Raw genomic sequence first — 21893 nt, 5'->3', positions numbered from 1 at the left:
TCCTCTGTGTTGCTGCGTCTCTGCTCTGGTCTGTAATTAAAGAATGTGTTAAATGATTGGATACTTGTTTTTTTAACACCGTTGATTAGAATTTAATTCCAAAAGTTGTGTTTTACAGCAAACTGTAATGAGAAAAATAAAATCATTTTTGTGTTTAACATTCAAGCTGTGTGCGTTAAAGGACAGCTTGTATTAAAACAACAGTCAGGTGTGTCTGTGAATACTGAAACAGGTTTGGTGTCCTCTAATCGTTTCTGCTGTTCAGGAAAAAAAACACTTTGTAATGTTCCTTCAATCACAGCGATGAGGCGTAAAGTCGAAAACATTAATTCTGGAGTTCAGCTTTTACACATATCATTTGGATATCTTTCAAAGTTAGTCTTTTTAGTACAAAATATTCAGCTGAGCTTCAGCTGAAATGGCAACAAAGACAGAAAAGTGGAAATGAAAAAGGCCAAATTCATCAGATATCCAGTGGATTTGATTAAATGTCATTTCTGGAGCCTCATATTAACTTTAGATTACATTCAAATGTGTGTTTTATAAGAAAAAACATTGAAACTAAACTCTTTAACTCTTCAGTTATTTTGAGCTTAAAATTATTCAATTTATGCATCTATAGCTTTATTGGTTCTGTTTTTTCTACTTTTACTCAAATATTATACAATCTGGGGACTTAGCAATGCATGTTTTACTCCTCTAATCCACTAGACCAGGGCTGTCAAGCTCAATTTCATTCAGGGTCCACATTCAGCCCAATTTAGAATAGAATAGAATAGAATAGAATAGAATAGAATAGAATAGAATAGAATAGAATGCCTTTATTGTCATTATACATATGTACAACGAAATTAAGAGACAACTCTCTTATGGTGCGTCGTGCAAAACAGTTTAAAAACAAGAAAAGCACTCGGAGAGTGCAGACCTCTGCCAAGACAGGTAAATGTAAATATTTTCATATCTATCTATCTATCTATCTATCTATCTATCTATCTATCTATCTATCTATCTATCTATCTATCTAACATTTTATTTTTTTAATCTATCTTTCTATCTATCTATCTATCTATCTATCTATCTATCTATCTATCTATCTATCTATCTATCTAACATTTTATTTTTTTAATCTATCTTTCTATCTATCTATCTATCTATCTATCTATCTATCTATCTATCATTTTGTTTTTTATCTATCTATCTATCTATCTATCTATCTATCTATCTATCTATCTATCTATCTATTATTTTATTTTTCTATCTATCTATCTATCTATCTATCTATCTATCTATCTATCTATCTATCTATCTATCTATCTATCTAACATTTTATTTTTTTAATCTATCTATCTATCTATCTATCTATCTATCTATCTATCTATCTATCTATTATTTTATTTTTTATCTATCTATCTATCTATCTATCTATCTATCTATCTATCTATCTATCTATCTATCTATCTATCTATCTATCTATCTATCTATCTATCTATCTATCTATCTATCACTAACAGGGATCATTTAACTGTACAATGGAATACTTTTACTTCTTATGCTTCAAGTATTTTAATTAAAATTCCACTTAATTAATTTTGAATACAGACCTTTTCCTTGCAGTGGAGTGTACTGACAGTCTGTTTTTCTTTCTTTTCTTTCTTCCATCCCTGCTGCTTTTATTTCCACTCATCCTGCAGGTGCATTAGAGGAGGATGAATAAAAGGGGAGGGGAGGGGTCACTATTTGGCAGGAAACAGGCTACACTTACCGGCTCGGCTAAACCTGTTCTTATGGTGGGTTCATTATTTCGCACCGGGTGCTAACTTTTACACCTAACTAATATCACCCACACGAACCCAGCTGAGCCCAACAGGACGGAGTAACAGAGGAAAAACAGCCGAAAAGTGACAAACATCAGCGGGTCAGCATCAGCAACGGACCTGCTAATGCTCCAGCTGCGGTTAGCTAACGGCTCCAACACATTTAACGGCTTAAATAACGACGAAACATCAACAGCACGTAGAGTCAGGAGGAATACAAAGAGATAGAACCAGTATCTGCGGGGAAAGCTGGTGTCATATTCAACAACTCACCTTTTTTTTATCGCTGTTTTTCCAGAGTTGAGGGCTTTTGACAGGATCTGCCGGTCCACTTCCGGGTTTGGACACGTGACCGGTGCACGCGGACATTGTTTTGATTTTGCTGGAACTTTAAAAAAAAAAACAACAACAACAACAACAACAAAAAAACAGTTCATTCAGCTCTGGTTCAGTATAAGATCAATGTCGACCCTCTTTGCTCATTTTGTCTCAATACTTTTGAAACATTAGTTCATCTGTTTTGGGAATGGGCCATCAGTCACATTTTTTGGTGTGATTTCAGTCTTTTTTTAAATACAAAACTGGATATTTCTCTAAACTTCAATATTGAATATATTTTATTTGGTTTCTTTATTAATGATCTGCCTGTTAAGAAACTGTTTATTCTTAATCTCACTTCGTTATTAGCAAAATTTCATGTGCATGCAAGTATATTTGCCAAACAGAAACCCAACTTTGTGGTCTTTCAATCCTACTTCAGATCCTACTTGGACACTCTTAACTTTTGCATGAACTCTAAAGCTGTGAAAACTAAAGCCTTATGTAACAAATTTAAGTTGTAATTTTTTTTTTACTTTTATTTATTTAATTTACTTACCCATCTATGTATTTATATTTAATTTCTTCCTGCCTCACCTCGAGCATTATGTTTTCCATGTTATGTTTATTACTGTTCTACTGATCTTTTTTGTATATGGCATTATGTCAATAACATTTTGGGGGAAAAAAAAAATCTCTAAAAAAAAAAAAAAAGTCAAAACTGTTTCCATTCGTCTGTCACATGCGCTGTACATCACTGAATATCAGCAGTGCCAGACTCTGCTTAATGTAGAGTCATTTAATTTTAAGATTACAGCTGAAAGAGTTAATTAAGAGGAAAGAACATAAAAGTTTATGGATCCCCAGGCAGGACATTCATCTGTACAGCAGCACAAGTAGACATACTGGAGCAGCAGTGATGGAAAGAGTCTGTAAAATTAAATATCATACAATAAAAGAGACAGGGAAATGTGTTTTATTTATCCTGTGCTGTCGATAAAACTAAGTATCACAGTTTTTTCTGTTATCTTTCACAAAACCTCAAATTAAACCAGCAAAACATGTCTACCTTCAGTAAAAGAAAAGAAAAAGTCATGTTTTGTTGTTGTTGTTTTTTTAAACAATGCAGAATACACAGACCAGAGCACACAGCACTGACTATTCACTAATAGTATCAATGAGAAATACCTGAAACACTTTTACAGTTTTGTGGTAAAGAACAAAACAAAATAATTAGATTTTGTAAATTGCATTGTAAATAATTTCTTCTATATTTACAATAACTTACATGCAGCTCAGCTGACAGGAAGTTAAGTATATTTTTTAATCTTTAAGGGTTAGCATTTCCATGTGATAAACCATCAAAATATGGCCAATAACGTAATAAAAGTCCTGAAACAATAATGTACTAACTTTGGGCAAATAACATGGTAACTTATTACGTTATTGGCCTGGAAAAAAAATTCTTTGCACATGTAATTAATAACTGAGCCAATAACAAAATCATATATTAATATCACTGTATTTAGGTTTAATTTATTAGATATATCTGTGATAAAATATGTCAACCAACTTTCTTTGGTGAACAGTTAATTTTGTTGAAATTCTTGCATAAAAGAGAGAGAGAGAGAGAGGGAGATTTAATCACAGTTATATCTAATAAATGAAACTTAAATACAGTGATATTAATATATTATTACGTTATTGGCTCAGTTATTACATTTGCAAAGTTTGTTTTATTTTTACAAGGCCAATAACGTAATAACTTGCAAGCAGCATAATAAGTGATTACGTTATTGGCCAAAAGTTATTATGTTATTGGTTCAGGACTTTTCAGAATCAGAATCTCTTTATTATCATTGTACAAGTACAACGAAATTGAGGTAGAACTCTCCAACTTAGTGCAAGAAATTACAAGGCGCAAAAAAGACAGTAGAAGGCACACTTATTTACATCAGAAAAAATAATAGAGGTATAAGATATATATATATGTATAATTTAGTAGTGCAAATAGTTTGACAGTAGTGCAAATGGTGTTGGAAAAGTGCAAATGACATGAGAATTTAAATACTGTGGGATAAAGACAGTGAAAGGATGAATAATACAGAAGGCTGTAAACATTAGACACATACTGCACATGTTACAGGGCAGGGCTCTCAAACTCAGTTTCTTTCAGGTTCCACATTCAACCTGATTTGATCTGCAGTGGGCTGGACCAGTAAAATAATAACAGAATAACCTGTAAATAATGACAACTCCAAACTTTTGTCTATGTTTTAGTGCAAAAAAAAAAAACATTCAATGATGAAAATGATGTTTGGACCTGGTGTGGTCTGTTTGGACCTGGTGTGGTCTGTTTAGACCTGGTGTGGTCTGTTTGGACCTGGTGTGGTCTGTTTAGACCTGGTGTGGTCTGTTTGGACCTGGTCTGGTCTGTTTAGACCTGGTGTGGTCTGTTTAGACCTGGTGTGGTCTGTTTGGACCTGGTGTGGTCTGTTTGGACCTGGTGTGGTCTGTTTAGACCTGGTGTGGTCTGTTTAGACCTGGTGTGGTCTGTTTGGACCTGGTGTGGTCTGTTTAGACCTGGTGTGGTCTGTTTAGACCTGGTGTGGTCTGTTTGGACCTGGTGTGGTCTGTTTAGACCTGGTGTGGTCTGTTTAGACCTGGTGTGGTCTGTTTGGACCTGGTCTGGTCTGTTTAGACCTGGTGTGGTCTGTTTGGACCTGGTCTGGTCTGTTTAGACCTGGTCTGGTCTGTTTGGACCTGGTCTGGTCTGTTTGGACCTGGTCTGGTCTGTTTAGACCTGGTGTGGTCTGTTTGGACCTGGTCTGGTCTGTTTGGACCTGGTCTGGTCTGTTTAGACCTGGTGTGGTCTGTTTGGACCTGGTCTGGTCTGTTTAGACCTGGTGTGGTCTGTTTGGACCTGGTCTGGTCTGTTTGGACCTGGTGTGGTCTGTTTGGACCTGGTCTGGTCTGTTTAGACCTGGTGTGGTCTGTTTGGACCTGGTCTGGTCTGTTGGACTGGTCTGGTCTGTTTAGACCTGGTCTGGTCTGTTTGGACCTGGTGTGGTCTGTTTGGACCTGGTCTGGTCTGTTTGGACCTGGTGTGGTCTGTTTGGACCTGGTCTGGTCTGTTTAGACCTGGTGTGGTCTGTTTGGACCTGGTCTGGTCTGTTTAGACCTGGTGTGGTCTGTTTGGACCTGGTCTGGTCTGTTTGGACCTGGTCTGGTCTGTTTAGACCTGGTCTGGTCTGTTTGGACCTGGTGTGGTCTGTTTGGACCTGGTCTGGTCTGTTTGGACCTGGTGTGGTCTGTTTGGACCTGGTCTGGTCTGTTTGGACCTGGTCTGGTCTGTTTAGACCTGGTCTGGTCTGTTTGGACCTGGTGTGGTCTGTTTGGACCTGGTGTGGTCTGTTTAGACCGTTTCTGCCTCGACGCCATGTTGGCTACGTTCTGACCAAAACAATGCAGCGTATGCGTGATGTCATCGCGCATGCACAACGAGGGCAGAATCGATAAGCAGAATCGTTAAGCAGGCAGGCAAACGATTCCAAGGAATCGAGCTACTGGGAACCGGTTCTCAAAAAGAACCGGTTCTCGATTCCCATCCCTAGTGAAAAGGACAGGCAAAAAAAATCAGCTTTTGCTTCTAGCCTATTCCTTTTTTGGTTTGTTTTGTTATGATTAATGTACTAAGAACAATGATTGATGTAAAACCAAAAATAAATTCATTCATTCTTTCATTCATTCATACAAACCAGTTTTGATGTGCGTTTATGCTCGCACATACACTATTCACACATGTACTAATGGTTAGTGAATATGTTAGTGTGTATTTTATACTAACTCACACATTTATTCTCCAGTAGATGTCCTGTAAACAGTTATTAATACAGGAATTCATTACTTCAGGTAGTTCTAAAGCACTTACGTACTACTCATTAATTAAGTCTATGGTGTGAGTTCATCTAAAGTGTGCACTATCTATGACATCTAAAGCATTTACAAATGAGATTTAAAGGTTTGTAATGAGTAAAGACTCAGAAAAGTCTGAGTTATTCTAACAAAGGAAAGGCAGCACATGGGATTATCAAACAAATTGAATAATGAATGATTATGATTATGGATGATGAGTAAAACATTTATAACTGCTCTTATAAACCATATACTAATGAGTATTCATGTCAGACGTATGCTTTATAAATATTGAATTCAGTATTTGTTAATGCTTCACTAATGCTTCATAGTGTGGACTTATTATCGTGTTACCAAAAGGCAAATGTATGATGTTATCGGCCGTTATTATGTTATTGGCTTCCACATACAGTACCTCCTGTCTTTTCTGCACAATAACCCTTATTCCGCTGCTGTTTTTTATCACATCCTACATCTATTTTCTTGCAGAAAAGCCAAGTGCATTGAACTGAGGAACGCCACCTCATCAGTAAGTACTTCCCTTTATCTGCACAATTACGGCCAAGGTTTGTAATTATGTTTTTCAGGTCAATCCCCATTAAACACAGAGACGCCACCACACATTTTTTTCTTCTTTTTTCTTAGTTTTACAGAATTATTGCCCTGAGGAAAGTGGGTCATCTCAGCACGTCGAGAAAGACACCACAGGAGGTAATGTAACAAGCAATTAAAAACGTACTGGGAATAATGAAAAATATAAATGAGGGTACAGTGTCTTTGTACAGATTTACAGCTTCACCGGCTTGATGATGTGACATGAAAAGATGCGCTATAATATGATTACGACGGCGTTGAAACGGGCTCTGAAAAGAACGCAGGCTTTATTTTGTGTTGCAGATGCACATGTGGGTAGCTGCCCGTGTAGGGTATCTTGGCAAATTTCGTAGTCGTATAAGAATATCGTAATGTGATTTTCTCTTTTGAAGATTTAAATCCAACTTTTAACAAAAGCACTTGGGATGAACAAACCGAGCTCCTGTGATGCTCGTCCAAAAGGTTGTCTGGTGGGAAATTTAAGGCAACGTAAATGAGGAAGATAAACAAAAAAGATGAAGAGGAATCTGGAAGTTGAAGAAAGGGAAGAGGAGGGACGTCGGTACACCTGAGTTCCTTTATTCTCTGTGATGTTTGATCTCCTGAGGAACTCAACACTGAGGCATGATGTTTGGAAGAATATTTTTTTGTTGTTTTGTTGTTGTTGTTGTTTTTTACAGGTGAACGTTCTTGAAAACAGTCCACACTCCCATGTTTCTGAATCATATGGACTCACTTCAGTTCAGTTCCAGGTTCCACATTCAGATCAAAATGATCTGAAGTCAAATAATAACAGTGAAAAAAGTTAAATTATGTTATGAAAATGCTTGGAGATAGATTCTGTCCATTTGAATGTTTTATTTTGTTTTTATTTTGTTTTGTTTTTTTGGTTGTTTTTTTTTTGCATGTTTTTTTTTTTTGCATGTTCGAAATAAATAAATCAAATCAAATCAAATCAAAATCAAATCAAATCAAATCAAATCAAATCAAATCAAATCAAATCAAAATATTTACATCTGCAAACTCATCTTAGCCCTATAACGCCAAACGTATCATATTTGATCCATGGGTTTGAAGCCCTCTACACCAGGGGTGTCAAACATGCGTCCCGGGGGCCAAATGCGTACCACCAAAGGTTCCAATCCGGCCCATGGAATGAATTTACAAAGTGCACAAATTCCTCAGTCAAGGCTGTGGAACTCATTTTAGTTCAGGTTCCACATACAGACCGATATGATCCACAGTAAAAAAAATAAATAAATAAATAACAGCAGAATAACCTACACAAAAGACTGACTATTTTCATCTTGGTTTGATGTGAGAAAAATAATATTACATTAGGCCTAGAAATAATACAAACTTCAAATTTTTGTCTTTGTTTTAGTGAAAAAATAACATTAAATTTTGAAAATATTTACATTTACAAACTATCCCGTAAAAAGAAAACATGAATAACCTGAACAAATATGAACAACCTGAAAAGTCTAAAGAAAATTCAGCACAGTTTTAACAGTTTTCTGCCTGTTCCTCAGTGTTTAGTGTCTTTGTAGATCTGATCCAGAAGGCACATGTAGAAATGAGAAGTTGAGGCAGAATATTGTTAAACTTGCACTAAATTTTCCTAATTTGCACTAAATTTTCCTAATTTTTTAATTTCAATTTCAGTTTGTTTGTTTGTTTTTTTCAGGTTGTTCACATTTTTGGATAGTTTATAAAAGTAAGTATTTTCATGGAGTTGTCATTATTTATAGGTTATTCTGTTATTATTTTACTGGTCCGGCCCACTGGAGATCAAATGGGGCTGAATGTGGAACCTAAAAGAAAATGAGTATGAGAGCCCTGCTCTACATGATCACTGTGATATTTAAAACCTGATGTATACAATTAGATACATGCAATACACAGATAATCCACCAGGGGGAGGAGTTCATTCACCAGAGGCCTTTCCAGTGACACTACCAGACTGTCATTAACCCTGTAAAGTCTGAACCATTAAATCATTGACAGAAAATTCCAGTTCTTTGAAACTGGAGCCTTTATTAGGCCTTTTGAACAACCAAAAAAATCATAATTTTCAAATATCAATTTCCATGTATGAGTTTCAATTTTGTATCATATTTGATCCATCAGGTCTCAATGCTCAAATACTATTACTTTTGAACAAACAAAAACATAATAGAACACAAACATGTCTAACAAATTGTTCATTTCTTTTCTAAATGGTCCCAGTTCTTCCTCTTTCATGTCAGTCTGGTAGTGTCACTGGAAAGGCCTCTGGTGAATGAACTCCTCCCCCTGGTGGATTATCTGTGTATTACATGTATCTAATTGTAAACATCAGGTTTTTCTAGAAAAAACAAAACATCACACTGATCATGTGGAGGGCTTCAGAACTCATGGATCAAATATGATACATTTGGTGTTAAAGGGTTAATGAGGAAGGAGGCAGAACTCTGACCATTTTGAAAAGGAATTACTTTAAAATAAATTTAGTTTGAATAATTTGTTGGTTTCTTTGTTTTGTTTTTTATATATAATTTTATTTATTGATTTTCAACAGCATAACATGGATGTATCATACAGTGTGTACATTTTTGCTGTCCTTTACATAAGTCCCAACCCCCAACATGTAAATATATACACATATATATATATATATATATATATATATATATATATATATATATATATATATATATATATAAACTGTTAAATATACATTGTTTTCAGAGGTGTGTAGTAACACATTACATTTACTGTGTTACATTTACTTAAGTAACTTTTTACATAAATTGTACTTTTAAGAGTACTTTTAATACAACATACTTTTTACTTTTACTCAAGTATATTTATGATGAAGAAATGCTACTTCTACTCCATTACAATGATGTCCATTTCGCTCGTTACTTTTATTTTTGGTCATTTGTTAAAGTACGAACCATTTGTTTTGTTTTGTTAGAAAGACTTCTGCCAAAAACTCACATGATTCACATGAGTTAAAGAAGTTAAAAGAAAATATGTTCACAGATATCCAGGCTAACTGGTCAAAGTAAACAGAAAACCATGCACAGAATCTGCCTCCATAAGAACAGACTAGATATTCATGTGACTGAACCAACAATGACTATTACCAGGTATATTTGTAACTAGCTGTAATGCTCCCATATATATTTTATTTTTACATTTCATTTATGAATTGAATTTAAAAGAAATATGATGTTACTCAGAAGTACTCAGTACTTGAGTAATTTTTTCATTGCATACTTTTTTTATTTTTACTTGAGTAATTATTTGAATGACTACTTTTTGCTTTTACTTGAGTAACATTTTTCTAAAGTAACGGTACTTTTACTTGAGTATAATTTTTGGCTACTCTCCCCACCTCTGGTTGTTTTTTGTAAATATAAACAGACACCTTTGGCACAGGAACAAATTTTGCCTTTTTTTTTTCAATCAGAAATGCTGAAGCAGGAGTTGAGGGTACTTGGCTACAAAAGTACAGTTCCAGGGTTACTCCACTGTAAAAAGTTTGCGAACCGCTGCTCTAGATCATTGTTAACTCCAGTACTGTAAAAAGTAAATCCAAGTCTTTAAACGTTGTTGTTTCTAATGTTCTCTCCTTCCTTACATGGTTGATAATGTGAATGTTTTCCCAGCCGGTGGGATGTTTCAGTACATGAAATTGTATTAGAGTGTGACAACCCAGGCTGACTCTACAGGTCTGGCACGGCGTCGAGCCGTGGCTCAGCTCTGGAGTTTAATGCAATTATAAATAAATAAGCATGTGGTCGGGAAGAAGACAGGGCCCTATGGGGACAAGCAGAGAGAAAATAGAGGAAGTTTAATTAAAGCTGCAAACCACACTCCCACACACAAACACACACACACTAATACAGGCAAACCACTGTGTGTGTGTGTGTGTGTGTGTGTGTGTGTGTGTGTGTGTGCAGTTAATTTGCCATTATACATGTTTGCATGAGCACGTGTGTCTATAGCTACAACAGGACATAAATAAAATGGTGTGTGTGTGTGTGTTTATATCGACATGTGCTCAGACCCAAATGACAAAAAAAGGTCGAGTGCCAAGGACTCCCAGCAGGAAACATACAAGCTGTGGCACATTTTCACATCTGACACCTCTGAGGGATGGTGTCCTGCTGCCCCTAGAGGCAGAAAGAGGAACTGCACAGAATGGTGCAAAAAAAAAAAAAAAAAAAAAAAAAAAAAAAAAAAAAACGACACAAAATACCACAAATAACATGAACCCATAAAGACCCAAACATCCACCATCTACTGATCTAAACTGTTTAATACCTGCTGATCCACTAAACCTGTTAATACATAGAAATAATTGGTATAAAATACAGTTATTCTTCTTTTCATGGTCATTAGATATGACCATATTTGGATGCTCAGAGGCTCTGTAGTTACCGTGGAAACACCGTCATTTTCTACAACATTGATTCACCAGTAAAATCCATGGACTATGATAAGAATTAAAAGCAAATTAACTAAAATGAAGTTTTAAAAAAGTATCAAATAAGCAACAAAATGAACAAGAACAGACTGAGTGAAATGATTTTTTTTTTTTTTTAAGTAACATGAAAAGAAATAAGCCACAAACTGAACAAAAATGAATCAATTATTCATAGGATAAAATGTACAAAACTTGTAAAATGAGAATCAAATGAGCAAAATACTTGAAAATAAGGAAAAAATGAACCAAAGAAACTTTGAAATGAGGCATAAAAGTGAACAAATTCTTCTAAAGTGAGGAGAAAATGAGAAAAATACTTGAAAAATTAGGAGATTTTATCATTTCATAATATCTAGAACCCTATATTTATTCTGTTAACCCTGAAAAAACAAACCCATCTACTGATCTAAACTGTTTAATACCTGCTGATCCACTAATCCGATCAATACATGGAAATAATTGGTGTAAAATACAGTTCTTCATCTTTTCATGGTCATCAGATATGACCATATTTGGACGTTCAGAGGCTCCATAGTTACCGTCATCTTCTGCAACATTGATTCCCCAGTAAAACCCATGGAGTTGGATCAATGACAGTGGATGGAGACACTGGGTTTATGTTCAGGTAATGAGAGATTTTGTTGAAAAAGACAATTTTCCTTCAGTTTTCTCTGTTTCTGATAAAATAACCTTCAACTTTAATCTGATCTGAACATCTACATTGATGGTCAGTAAATTAAATACAGGAAAATACATGATTTTTACTGTAAAAACACAAAATACAGAGGATAATATTCTAGTAAATGATGAAAAATCACTGCAGAAAAGTTAAATATAGAGAAAAAAAAAAACATTTTGGAACTGCCACATACGTAGCACTGGGTCTTTATGGGTTAACCCTGTAAAATGTGACCCATTAAAAACTAGGCTCTAAATTCACTTTTTTTTTTTTTTATTTTTTTTTTTTTTAGAATTGAGATGTTTAGTAGACTTTTTAAGAAAACCAAACAAATCATTTTACCATATCATTTTGTTTATAATATTTTGGATGTTTTTATAGAACACCTTATATACCTGCAGTATCAAATCTGATACACACATTTTTAACACCATTTAACTGAACTAGTAGATTAGATTAGATTAGATTAGATTACATGAGATTACATGAGATAAAGTTATCTTAAATTAGATTAGACCAGATTACATAACATTATTTTAGATTACATTAGATTAGACTAGATTACATTAGATTAGATTATAGACTATTTTAGATTAGAATACATGAGATTTGATAAGATTAAATGAGATTAGATTAAATAAAATTTGATTACATTAGAGTAAATTAGATTACATTACATTAGAATTTACTGATGCTACAATGGGGAAATTCACTGGTCAACGGCAGAAACAGAATAAAGTGCAAGAAAATAATGTACATACAAATTTTCAGAATATATATCTATACTGTATATATACACACACACACACACATATATATATACAGTACATATACATATAACATACATAAATATATACATTAAACAGCAATTAAACAACAACAGTAAACAGCTGATCTGTCAAATAACAGTTTCACAATGTTACTATATATTTGAAAATGGTGTTTCTATATCTTCTTCAATATGCATTTATCTTGTGTTAAAAAGAAAAAAAAAAATAAGTGAGCCAAATTAGGGATGTTTTTTTTGTTTTGTTTTTTTTCTTTCATAAATTGACATTTCCGTGAAAACATTTTTCATTTCAAAATGTGCATTAAATCCATGGAGGACAGGACCTGTAAACTACAGCATTTACCAGTGATTTAATTGCACTTGTTTCCAGCTCTAATTATGATGCACGTGCAGAATAAGCATTGAGAGGATTCCCCTTAAAAATATTTTAGGTTCCAGTGTACACGTCCTTAAATATCACTTATAATGTCTTCCAATAGTTTCTCTGAGAAAATTCATTAATTTTTTTTTTTTTTTTTTACATTTAATCTGTAAACATGACTCTTAATCTCTTACTTCCCTAAAAAGTTCCAGATTTTTTTGCTGTTGTTTTTTAATCACAAACATCCATGTTCAGACACTGAACTAACCACAGTCATACAACAAGAAAAGCATTCAGAGAGCGCAGAGCTCCGCTAAGGCAGATCAGTGGGCCCCCGTGGCCCCCCCACCCCCGATCACCACCAAAATTTAATCATTTCTTCCTTGTGCCAGTATCAACATTTCCTGAAAATCTCATGAAAATCTGTCCATAACTTTTTAAATTATCTTGCTAACAAACACGCAAACAAACACACAAAGCAGAGCGATGACAATACCTCCTGGTGGAAGTAATAAACCTGGAAAAGCCTAGAAAAACAGAACATTTATTATCCAGCAGAAAAAGTCTGACTTTTGCTGTTTTTCTTGGCTCTGGCTGCCATAAACAACAACCACACAACAGTAACATAATTTACTCTTCAATCAATGACAAGCAGAGATTGCACTGCACAGTACGACGGCCTCCGTTTGACCTCTATGAATATAAAATGAATTTCCTTGAATTCCTCCGACACAAATGCTTTCTTGCCCTTGTTGTGTTGTTTGTGGACAGGTCGCCTTCATCCATATGTTACTGCAGGTGACGGTGGAGCAGATCTTCATGTTTGGAATGTAACCCTTTAAGACCCAAAGAGTCACCGCTGAACAAAAGCATCTCATTCCTGTACATCCACTGATCCCATCAATACGTGTCAATAATTAGTGTCAAATACAGTTTGTTGTCTTTTCATGGTCATCAGATATGACCATATTTGGACGTTCAGAGGGTCTGTAGTTACCGTGGAAACACCGTCATCTGTAAAATACAGTTTTATCTCAATTATTTATCAGATAAAATGTACAAAAAACTTTATTTAGAATTTGTTCACTTTCATGACTCATTTCAAGGTTTTTGGTAATTTTTTTTTTTTTAATATATTTTTCAAGTCTTTTACTCATTTTGCTCTCACTCTAGAAGAATTTGCTCACTAGTGTGCCTCATTTCAAGTTTTTTTGGTTCATTTTTTCCCCTTATTTTCCAAGTGTTTTACTCATTTGATTCTCATTTTTAAAATTTTCTACACTTTATTCTATAAATAATTGAGATAAAACTGTATTTTACACCAATTATCAGATTAGTGGACCAACAGGTATTAAACAGTTTAGATCAGTGGATGGTTTTGCTTTTTGAGGGTTAACAGAATAAATACAGGGTTCTGGATGGTATGAAATGATGAATTCTCCTCATTTTTCAAGTCTTTTACTCATTTTCCTCTCACTTTAGAAGAATTTGCTCACTATTATGCCTTATTTCAAGGTTTTTTGGTTCATTTTCTGCTATTTTTCAAGTGTTTTGCTCATTTGATTCTCATTTTACAAGTTTTTGTACATTTTATCCTATAAATAATTGAGATAAAACTGTATTTTACATCAAATATTTCCATGTATTGATAGGATTAGTGGATCAACAGGTATTAAACAGTTGATATCAGTCGATACTTTTGGTCGCTGGTGACTCTTTGGGTCTTTAAGGGTTAAACACCATTGCAGAAAATGGGATTAAATGAGTAGAAACAGCTGGAGGGACGACCATCCATGTGTAGCTGAGGTTTCCCTCTTCAAGTTCTCAACAAGGACGTCTGAAAACACACAACCATCGCAGTTCTTCAACTTCACGGTCTGCGTGGCGGAACTCTGCGTGCATTCATTTCCATTTTCTGTGTTGTTTAAACAAGTCTCCTTCAAGTAGAACAGGGTTCATACAGAGGAATGAGCCCAAAAGGAGCATGGGTAAATAAAAAAATAAAAAACAAAACAACCTCAACAATGTGTCTGAGTCCCTGAGTAAATTCTCCAATGGATTATTGAGCCAATGAGTGAAAATCACCGGCCATTTAGAGTGGATTTGTCTGCCAGGCAGCGATAAACGACAGCTCGCCTTTCTGCGGCTTAGCTTCTGTGTTCTGAGGAGGAGATGCTTGAAGGACATGCTTTTAGAGGAAATGGGCCAATGGCGACGCAGAAACAACGAATGTTTTTAATTTGTTTTCTTGGCTGTGCTTAAAAAGACAATGTGAGATAATACGAATGTGAATAATGGACGCTTCTAGATCCGTGAGGAGGCTATTGATGCTTAATTACTGCTGCTGGTATTTGCACACAGAGCCATTCCACAGACGAGTATCAGTACTACAATATAGCATTAATAGTTAACCCTTTAACCCACAGGTGTCAAACATGCGGCCCGGGGGCCCAATGCAGCCCACCAAAGGGTTCGATCTGGCCCCTGAGATGAATTTGTGAAATGCAAAAATTACACTGAAGATATTAACAATCAAGGATGTTCAAATCCTTTTAGGTCAATTCAGTCTAAAGTGGATCAGACCAGTAAAATACTATCATAATAATCTATAAATAATGAAAACTGTAAATTTGTTCTTTGTTTCAGTGGAAAAAAAGAAAATTACACAAAAATGTTTAGATTTACAGACTAGCCTTTTACAAAAAAATGTGAATATCTGAAATGTCTTACAAGAAGTATGTGGAATTTTAATAACATTTTCCCTGTTATTCAATGTTTTGTGTATTTGTAGATCCACTGTCATCTCTAAGTTGTGATTCACATGTATAAATGATAAACTAAGGCCTAATATTGTTAACATTACACCTATTTTACTAACAAATTTTCAGGTTATTCATATTTGTTCATGTACAATTCGTAGATGTAAGCATTTTCATTATGGAATTTACTTTTTTCACTCAAAAGTTCTTATCCTATTATTTTTGTTATTTTACTGGTCTGGCCCACTTTAAATCATATTAGGCTGAATGTGGAACTGAACTAAAGTGAGTTTGACAGCCCTGCTTTAACCCCTGATGTGTCTTTGGTTCATTTATGTATGTATTTGGACCCTAATAGTTCATACAGTTTGAATTTGAACCCTCCAGCTGCTGCAAAACTATCTTTACATTAATTTGAGCAAAAATCCAGTGGATTTCTACAACCTGTTTGAATTCCTTTCCAATCGATCAAAATCCAAAATGGTTTAATATTAAAGCAAATAATTCATTAAACATTTCATATAAACAAGTGTGTAGCTAAATTCATTGAAATAAAACACTGCGTTCATTCAAGCAAGCTTATGTTACCCAAAAACCACCAAAATAAATACCTTATTTAGGTCGAAAAGGATAAATGAAAGTGTCCTTGACACAGTAAATGTTTGGCCTTTAACCCTTTAACGCCAAACATATCATATTTGATCCGTGAGTTTTGAAGCCCTCTACATGATCAGTGGGATATTTGATTCCTTGAAAAACCTGATGTAAACAATTAGATACATGTAATACACAGATAATCCACCAGGGGGAGGAGTTCATTCACCAGAGGCCTTTCCAGTGACACTACAAGACTGACATTAATGAGGAAGGAGGAAGAACTGGGACCATTTAGAAAAGGAATTAACCACTTGTGCGATATGTTTGTGTTCTATTATGTTTTTGTTTGTTCCAAAGTAATAATATTTGAGCATTGAGACCTGATGGATCAAATATGATACAAAATTGAAACTCATACATGGAAACTGAAATTTGAAAAAAAAAAAAAAAAAAAAGAAAATGTTCAGAAGGACCAATAAAGGCTCCAGTTTCAAAGAACTGGAATTTTCTGTCAATGATTTAATGGTTCACGCTTTACAGGGTTAATTTACGCCACAACATTTGCACATATAAGGGTGAATTGAAATCTTACCAAGATAATTTTCATTTCTTCCATTGGCAGATTTTCTTGCTTAAATGTGCTGTTCAGACTTTCTGAGTGATCTTGAAAAACTCTCATTTTTATACATGTGTCTGATCGTAGTCTGCAATTTAAAGTGAGATGATCAGCACCAGAGTAGGTTACTTCCAAATGCTATTTCCAGCTTCCCTGGTCAGGTCGGACAAGACTGGACTGCTTTACGGCAGACTTCTGTCACTATGACAACACCACACAGACCGGCAGAGGTTAGCAGTGAGAAGTAAGATGAACGAGTGAGGAGTGAGATCTGTTCTTTTTCCTAAAGAAAGAGATTTGTTGGATTTATTTGTTGTAATGGTGGACACTGGAACTGGAGCTGGACTGGCAGAAAGAAAAAAAAACCAAACTAAAGGGTAGAGTGAACGAGCACAGATTAGAATAGAGGGGAAACTGTGCATTGAACCCATGGATAGAGTTAAAAGAGTGAAAACAGCTGCAGTTGTCCCTCTGCCTTGTCCACAGGTACAGCATGCTTCTGTTCTTCACACATGCACTGGAACATTGGACTGGACTCTAGTGTCTGCTGGTAGCTCAGTTAAACACTTATGCCACGTTTCCACTACGTGGTAACTCGACTTGACTCGACCTTTTTGTGTTTCCATTATGAAAAAGGACCTGGAATCTGGTACCTGGTACTAGTTTTTTGGTATCACCTCCCCTGAGGTTCCAGGACTGGGGACCAGATACTAAAAGGTGACACTGTGTAAACACTGCAGACCACTGATTGGTCAGAGTCATCTCTGTGACCCGCCCTTTTACAAAAAACAGATGCAGAAGTTGACAGTAAATATGTCGGTAGGTGAATCCACATGATGACAGTCTGTAAAACTACTCCATTCAGTCAGGAGGTTCAGTCTTTGGTGGCTGACGTAAAAATTACGCATGAGTTTGACGAGACAACACACAACAAGTGAGTTTATCAGCAACTCTGAGCAGACGACACGGAAGTAACGTGTCACATCGCTATGACGACCAGGTAAAGTCGGTAGTATCCTGTAACGTAAACAGTGTCCAGGAATAGGACCTGGTACCAGAGTCGAGTCGAGCCAGTTCCGTGAAGTGGAAACATGGCATTAGTAAACACTGGTGTGTTAGCCACAGGGCTAGCTCTGCGCTGGGGCTAATCTGTTGGATCTGGAGCATTGGTTCAGTCCAAACTGAGGGCTTTGGAAGGTACCACTGAAATGGTTCTGGATGGAGTTGAAAGTTGATGCCGGGGCCTGGATACTAAAGTGTCATTCAGGAACTAGACAGTTCTCCCAGTGGAATCCTGTGAATGCAGAAGGCTGAAGCAGCTGAAGCTGAACTGAACTAATGCACAATGAGGAAGATGAAGGAGGACTGAAGGCCTTTAGGAAACAGACTGAATACTGTGGGTTCCAGCTCCAGCAGATGGACATTACAGGGACAGGTGTGGACCAGCGGTCTGTGAGGAACACTGAGGAGCACCAGATGAAAACACACAGAAGCAGGAGTCAGACTTCAGTTTGGTTTCACTTTCGTTTTCATGCCAGTTCTTAAACTACGACACAAACGGACTTTGTCTGTTGTCTCATTTCAAACGTCACTTTGCACCTGCAAGTTACTGTGTGGAAAAAGAAATGCAGAGATGGAAAGAGGATCTACTCTTCATTCATTAGCAGTGTTGGGAATAACGGCGTTAAAAAAAGCAGCGTTACCAACGCCATTATTGTTTTCCAGTAACGGGTAATCTAATGAATTACCATTTGAATCGTTACAACGCCGTTACCGGCACTGAAATGTGGTGCGTTACTATGCACTGATATCGAACAGCTGTTATCTGTCCTGACTCACTCAGCCAGGCACCAGAGGTGTGACGTTCACGGACGAGTCAAGGCTCTTTTCAGTGAACGATAAGAACTGATTCGTTTACGAGTCGTTCTTCTATTCAGATCCCCCACACTGCCTTCATGCTTCACCTGTGTGTCCATGAGTCTGAACTGTCCACGCCCCCTTCACCTGATCCACTAATGACATCTGAGAGTTTGAGTTGTCCCAGCACAACACAGTTACCTGAACGCAGCTACATGCACAGCTAATTTAGGGGAGGAGTTATCAGTGAGTCCGACTGACTGGACTGAAGACATTTACTGATGGATCAGAGTGGAGCCACTGAACAAACAGATGTGGATTAACTGGAGGAGCATCTGCTTCTGTAAATGCACATATGCACCCATGTGGTGGAAAAGCTGGGCCCTGGTGGACCCCGGCCTGGCCCTGATGGACTCCGGCCTGGCCCTGGTGGACCCCGGCCTGGCCCCGGTGGACCCCGGCCTGGCCCCGGTGGACCCCGGCCTCACTACAGTCCTGGTCTTCAGTACCTGTCTGCTGTTCTTCTCTATGAAACTGATCTGTGAAACACGCTCCAAAATCAGTTTCCTTTCACATATTTGAAGGTTTTTCAAAAAAGTAACACAATAATTACTTTCCCTGGTAACTAATTACATTTATGAGAGAGTAATTCTGTTACTAATTCAATTACTTTTTTTGGGAAAGTAACTAGTAACTATAATCAATTATTTTAAAAGTAATTTGCCCAACACTGTTCATTCGCTTCAAACACACACCTTGGCCAGAGTTCTGCCCTTATGACAGTAGGAGCTAGTGCTCATGGGAAACAGAGTCTTTGTCCCTTAAAAACACCAACGGTTCAGACCGAAGGTGTCGCTGTAATCTACTTTAAACAAATGCTCCGTTCAGGACCTTTAATTCAAGCAAAAAAAAAAAAAAAAATCTTGTGTTAATTTCAGTTCTGTAAAAACAGCCACTTCGAACAAATACAACATAAGCAACGATAACCCATAAAAGCCACATTGTGACGACAGAGCATGAGAAGAAGCTAAAGGCTGGAATAACTGAGGTGTTCTATAAGGACCAGACATGTAAGGGAGTCACTGTCCACAAACTGAAGGTGGAATATTAGAGTAAATACATTTAGTTATGTCCCACACAGACTTTTATTATCCCCAGTTTAACTTTGAAATGGCTTTTTTTTTTTTTTTTTTTTTTACAGTTTATCAAGTTCCACAAACATAGAATGACAGTGCTATAAGATGATGAGTGGAGTTTATGTGAATTTAATACGACAGAGTTATAAGATCTAATTGCTACTTAATGCAAAGCTCATGCTAACTGGATCTATGGACGCAGGAATAGAAGGAAACCTCATATGTGAGGGTTTGTATGTGTGTAGCTTTAATGTGTGTGACTGCAGCTCTTTCTTTTTCTGTGGGTTTAGATCATCTCCTCCTCTCTACCTTTGTCTCCTCACCCTCTCTCTCTCTCATTGCTACTGTCAACAAAGCCTGTGCAGACTCCCCACAGGCCCTAAAGGAATCTCTCACACTGCACTCACATAATCACTTCAGACCTGGCTGTTTAGGCCGACAACTCCGCTGGGATTCACCAGCCGCTCGCTGCAGGCCAAATCAGACCGCTGAGTTTAAAAAAAAAAACTGCAACAGGGAAACAAACAACTGCAACTCAGCAGACGAGTGTGACCAACGTGAAGATCCATGTCACACTCATCGACTGGAAACGGTACGATTTGGTGACATCGTCTATGAAAATGGTTGAGTTTCAATGACGAAGACGTGAGGGACTGTACTTTAACCCTTTAGAGGACACTGATAGAAATACTACAAATAACACAGAAATACTAGGAATAACATATAGAAATACTAGAAATAATACATAGAAATACTAGGAATAATATATAGAAATACTAGAAATAATACATAGAAATACTAGGAATAATATATAGAAATACTACAAATAATATATAGAAATACTAGGAATAATATATAGAAATACTACAAATAATACATAGAAATACTAGGAATAATAAATAGAAATACTACAAATAATACATAGAAATACTAGGAATAATATATAGAAATACTACAAATAATATATAGAAATACTAGGAATAATATATAGAAATACTACAAATAATACATAGAAATACTAGGAATAATATATAGAAATACTACAAATAATACATAGAAATACTACAAATAATATATAGAAATACTAGAAATAATGCATAGAAATACTACAAATAATATATAGAAATACTACAAATACACAGAAATGATACAAATAATGTATAGAAATACTAAAAATAATACATAGAAATACTAGAAAAATGTATAGAAATACTAGAAATAATACATAGAAATAATAAAAAAATAATATACAGAAATATGAGGAACAATACATAGAAATACTAGAAATAATACATAGAAATAATAAAAAGTAATACGTTGAAATACTAGAAATAATACATAAAAATACTAGAAATAATACATAGAAAGACATAATACACAGAAATACTAGAAATTTTCTTTTTTCACAGAAAAATACAGTTAAAATACATTTGCAAATGTATTGTAATTTCAGAAATATTTTTTTCTATTTATGAGATTAAACTTTTAATTTTAAGTTTAATACTGTAAAAAAAAAATAAAAATAAAACGAGATAAAATTACTGACAATTAACCGTAAAAGAAGTATTTGTTCTGTCAGTTGAACCAGACTTGTTTGTTAATTGACAAATATCTTGTGTAATTACAGGAGGTTTCACAACAAAAATGTTGAATAAATGTATTTTTGTGAATGTATAACATGTATAAGCACTGATAAACTGTCCAAATACAGTTTTTATCAGTGGATTGGACAACTGAGTCTCATTGAAAATTATTTAAATGTCTATTTATAAGTAATTTGATTGTTTTCATACATGAAAATATTCTTTATTAAACATTTAAAAGTCAGAAAAAATATGCAAAATCTCAAGTAAAGTTAGGGCAAAAAACTGTATTTTAATTATGGAAAATTACCGTATTTTTATGAGATGGTTATTTTCCGTTATTTTACAGTATTTTTTGGCACCCCTGCTGCCGGAATAATACCGGGGTTTTTTTACG

The 21893-nt window shown here is 35.5% G+C and overlaps 1 long non-coding RNA gene across 1 annotated transcript; it reads right to left on the bottom strand.

The window, feature by feature from the left end:
- Positions 1-368: 368 nt before the first annotated feature.
- Positions 369-19656, bottom strand: LOC115424445 (uncharacterized). Its single transcript, XR_003936084.1, has 3 exons — positions 19533-19656; positions 6565-6569; positions 369-380 (listed from the first exon to the last, which is right to left on the bottom strand). It is a non-coding gene; the product is annotated as an uncharacterized LOC115424445 (long non-coding RNA).
- Between the last annotated feature and the right edge of the window lie 2237 nt (positions 19657-21893).

Source organism: Sphaeramia orbicularis, chromosome 8 (assembly GCF_902148855.1).
Source record: "Sphaeramia orbicularis chromosome 8, fSphaOr1.1, whole genome shotgun sequence".
NCBI lineage: Eukaryota > Metazoa > Chordata > Actinopteri > Kurtiformes > Apogonidae > Sphaeramia > Sphaeramia orbicularis.
Note: the sequence above shows the minus strand (reverse complement) of the source record. Positions and strands in the feature narration are given on the sequence as shown.